At 37.8% G+C, this 4,998-nt stretch overlaps 1 pseudogene; it reads right to left on the minus strand.

Annotated features, from left to right (window-relative positions):
• Window positions 1-418: 418 nt before the first annotated feature.
• On the minus strand, window positions 419-3,958 carry LOC130867654 (heat shock protein HSP 90-alpha-like; annotated as a pseudogene).
• Between the last annotated feature and the right edge of the window lie 1,040 nt (window positions 3,959-4,998).

Raw genomic sequence — 4,998 nt, forward strand, 5'->3', positions numbered from 1 at the left:
CTTGTGGTTTTTTTTTATTTATAGGACTAGTATATACAGAATTAATTACTGGGAATGAAAAATTTGGAAAGTAGATTCTATACGGTGACTTTCAAACATCCATTTTTCCTTTTAAACATGAAGATATACACTTCAGTGGCAAACAATTTGCACTACTAAGGAATTAAACTACATAGCTAAACACTTCAGACCACATGATTAACAATAGGTTACATTTTCAACAAACCTTCTACCAGTCTGTAGAAACAAGCATACAGTATCACAGTATCCTAAGTAGAAAAAAAAAATTATCTTCCACTTAGTTTTCCTGCCAGGCAGATAACTTTAAATGCTAACAAAAGTAAACAAAAAAACCTGAAAAATATGTTATCAGAAGGAACTAAGGTAAGTGTTAAACATGTGGTTCTTCTAGTGAAGTTTAGTTTACTTCTTCCACATGTGATGTGTCATCACCTCCTTCCAGGGGCATCATTTCTTCAGCTACAGCAGCATTGGCAGCATTTATCTGCAGTAGGCTCATCCTCATCAATACCTAGACAAAGCTTGATCAGCCTTTTCATTCTATTAGCATGTCTTCCAGACTGAAGCCAGAAGCCAGAAGTGCAGTTTCATATACAAGATAATCAGATCCTTCACAGACTTGTCATTCTTTGCCTTTTGCCTTGAGGTTTCGATAATTGAGTGGTCAGTATTTATCTCCAGGTGTTTCTTGGCTGCCATGTAAACAATTGCTGCGTAGTCTCTGGGGGCTTCAGCTTTCATGATCCTCTCCATGTTTGCTGTGGATGCATGTGCTCTAGTGAAAAGGCAGGATGGGGTTGCCACCAATTTGATTGAGACAACCTCCTTTTCAAACTTTTTCTCACAGATAACTTTCATCACACTGCAGAGCTTTTCAAACCTTGCTTTTCTTAGTGTTTCTTTTTCTCCTCTTCATCTTCTGGAAGTTCCAGTCTTTTGGCAATTGACACTAAGGTTTTTTCCTCATGTTCCTTCAGCTGTTTCACAAAATACTCACCAATGGGTTCAGTCATAGAGATCACTCCTAAGCCATGATTTCAGAGATGTTCCACAAAGGCTGAGTTAGCTATTTGATGCTAGGTTTAACTTTTGATAAGAAATAGATATGTTTCTGGTTTTTCTGCATTCTGGCGCAACACTCCTTGAGAGAATCCATCTCATCCCCAGAAAAAGATGTGAGTACCACAAGAGCTCTGTAAGGTTTTTTTTTTCTGATTTTGAGAGTCATAATGAATTCCAAGCTTTGTATTTTTTGAGAACTGTCCATAAAACTTTTTGTGGCTTTAGGATCACAAATTATAGACTCAGTGGCCACTATCCATGGCTAGAAACCAATTATGAGTGAGTATATCCCATGATCTTCTTTTTGGGTCTGGGTTACCTCACTCAGGATAGTATTTTCTATTTCCATCCATTTGCATGCAAAATTCGAGAAGTCATTGTTTTTTACCGCAGAGTAGTACTCTAATGTGTATATATTCCACACTTTCTTCATCCATTCTTCCATTGAAGGACATCTAGGTTGCTTCCAGGTTCTGGCTATTACAAATAATGCTGCTATGAACATAGTTGAACAAATGCTTTTGTCATATGATAGGGCATCTCTTGGGTATATTCCCAAGAGTGGTATTGCTGGATCCAGGGATAGGTTGATCCCAATTTTTCTGAGAAACCGCCACACTGATTTCCAAAGTGGTTGCACAAGTTTGCAGTCCCAACAGCAATGAATGAGGGTACCCCTTTCTCCACAACCTCTCCAGCAAAGACTATCCTTGGTGTTTTTTATTTTAGCCATTCTGACAGGTGTAAGATGATATCTCAAAGTTGTTTTGATTTGCATTTCTCTGATCGCTAAGGAGGTTGAGCATGACCTTAAGTATCTTTTGGCCATTTGAACTTCTTCTGTTGAGAATTCTCTGTTCAGTTCAGTGCTCCATTTTTTAATTGGGTTAATTTACTGAGACAGTGGGGCCGATCTATGGGGAGCTCACCAAGGCCAGCTGGACTGCGACTGAAAAAGCATGGGATAAGACTGGACTCTCTGAACATGGCGGACAATGAGAGCTGACGAGAGGCCAAGGAGAATGGCACAGGGTTTTGATCCTACTTCATGTTCTGGCTTTGTGGGAGCCTAGACAGTTTGGATGGTCACCTTTCTAGACCTGGATGGAGGGGGGTGGACCTTGGACTTTCCATAGGGCAGGGAACCCTGACTACTCTTGGGACTGGAGAGGGAGGAGAAGAGGAGTGGGGGGACGGGGAGAGGGGTGGGAGGAGGGGGAGGGAAATGGGAGGCGAGGAAGAAGTGGGAAAATTTTTTTTTCAATAAAAAAAAATCTGTCACAGTCATTCTGGCATAAATATGCTGCTATTTATACAATGTATGTGTCTAAAATGTATGATTTACACACTCAAAGAATTCTTTTTTTTTTTTTTTGGTTTTTCGAGACAGGGTTTCTCTGTGGTTTTGGAACCTGTCCTGGAACTAGCTCTTGTAGACCAGGCTGGTCTCGAACTCACAGAGATCCGCCTGCCTCTGCCTCCCGAGTGCTGGGATTAAAGACGTGTGCCACCACCGCCCGGTTCAAAGAATTCTTGTGAGTTTCAGGAGCAGAATTAAAGGATTCACCTAAAAAAAAAAACTTTTTGTGGCACTCTTTCTTCTGCCAGTTCAGTGACGAGTTCTAAGCATTTCTTAATGAAATTATTTTGATAACCTTCAAATTTTTGCTTTCCTGCAATATTTCAAGGAAAATATTTAGAGGGAGAGCCTTGGAATTTACTACCCCTCTAATAAAATGCAGATACTCATGAATGAACTCCTCATAGCTATTCACGATAAAACTTCTGCATACGTACAACTTGATATCTTTTTATTTCTGTTTTCAAACAGACAAAAAGAATCATGTCTTAGACATAGAACTTAAAATTCCTATTGTCCTTCAATAAAAAAATGTTTTACTGTCAAATGTTTTCCCCAATTATTGGTTAAGGGCTTGTATAACTCTCCATATTCTTTATTAGTAATGTCATCAGGATTTCTGTTCCAAATAGAATGTTTTGTTGAGTACTTGATCAGTAGTTGTTGTTTGTGAAAGTCCTTCTCCTTCTTTTCCTCTTGCTCTCTTTCTCCTCCTCCTTCCTTCCTCCTCCTTCTGAACCAACATCATCTATTTCACACTTGTCATTATAGTCCTTATATTTTTTATTTCCTATTTGTCTTTATCTTTCTTTTCTTCAGTTTCATCATCACTGAATTCCCTATCATGCTCCTTCTTTACAAAGAGCAATGGGATAATGAATGTTTCTTCACAATCTCCTTTATTTCCCTTTCTTCTAAATAGTCAGTTTGGTCTTCTTTAAGGTATAACTTTTGCTCCATGACCCATTGGTTCGTCTGTGTTAGTCCGCACTCTGAATGATCCCCCTGCCAAGGATTCCTAGGTATACTGTTCACCATTATTATGCTTGGTGATGATAATTATCTCTTAACCAAGCAAATATGTAGAGTAAAAACCAACCCAAAATTGTCAATCACAAAGTTATATTCACCAGCTTGCTAAGTATCCATGAAGGCTTTGATGCTAGACTTGGCAATAGTGTCAGATTTATTGATCAAGCCAGTTTTAATTATTCCAATTCCAGTATCTACAATTGTTAAGTGTTCAGTCAGGAGTTTGCTGGAAATGAGATTAATCTGGAGCTCCTTCACAGAGTCTGGTTATCTGGGATCTGTCAAACTCTCATAGCTCATCTTTTCCAGAGCACCTGATAAACTTGAAATGAGCACCTTCAGAAAGATCTCTTCATTCAAATAGAAAGTATTGATGGTTAAGGACATTAACCTGGCAATTTATGTCTGAAAGACAAAATTTTCAACCTCTTCTTTCTCCATTGGGTATGTGTTTTGGTCTTGGGTATATGTTTCCTCAGGCATCTTTGCTGAGTAAAGACCACACATGAAATAACACTAAAACTACTTCCCACTGTCAAATCTTAGAGTAGCCCAAATCTCCTAGCAAGAATTCAGTAAGACCCCTTTAATAGATTTGTCAGTTTGTGGGGTTTCCACTCTTTTCTATTTCTCACACAGGTGGTAATTCTGCAATCACTGTCTTCTCTGTTCCAAACATCACTGTCTTATCTGTTCCAAACATCTCTGATCATTTTACTGTCTTACCCAGAATATTACTATAGCTTCCTATCCCAAATAGGATAAAATATGAACACCATGTTGTTACATGTTAAATATTAGGTTAGCCATCACTTTCTAATTTTTCAAATTTATCTCTAATCTCTTGTTTTAGCAAAACTTGATTTCTAAGATAAACTAAGCTTTTGCATAATTATAATCTCAGAATAGCCTTTTTTAACCTAGGAAGGCTGTCTGGGGAAAATAAATAAATAGATATTTGTAATTTCTCCAAGGTGATACATGATTCTACCTCAAAATGAATGAATAAATCAATAAATAAAGCCAAAAAAGCCACTGTATTATATTCATTCATTTTTTTCATGTAATTAACTTCTTTTTTGTTGCTGTTTTGGACATTGACTGTCACTGTAAATCAAGCTAGCCTAGAACTCACTCTGTTTCTCAGGCTGGCTTATAAGTCATGGAAATTCTACCCCAGGGTCTCAAGTTTTGGGATTATAAGCAAGACTTATCACTGCATTTTTTTGCCATCACTTTTGCTTGAAACCATCACCAGCACTGACTATGATCTCAGTTCTGTTAAGAGTAAAATTAGAAGCTCTCTTCTTCCAAAAGGCAAGCTTCAAGGAGCTGCTGTACCTGGTACACTTGGTCACCCTTATTTATTCTCTTGCTCTTCAAGTAAATAGACAAAAATGTTATCTGTTCTTTCATTAATATTAATGGAATTCGTAGAATCAAACTAAAATAGTAAAGTAAAACCAATTCAATGAAAGACATATTGCGAAGTTAGTGACAATTCCTGGCAACAGTGATGATTC

This window comes from Chionomys nivalis, chromosome X (assembly GCF_950005125.1).
Source record: "Chionomys nivalis chromosome X, mChiNiv1.1, whole genome shotgun sequence".
NCBI classification, from domain to species: domain Eukaryota; kingdom Metazoa; phylum Chordata; class Mammalia; order Rodentia; family Cricetidae; genus Chionomys; species Chionomys nivalis.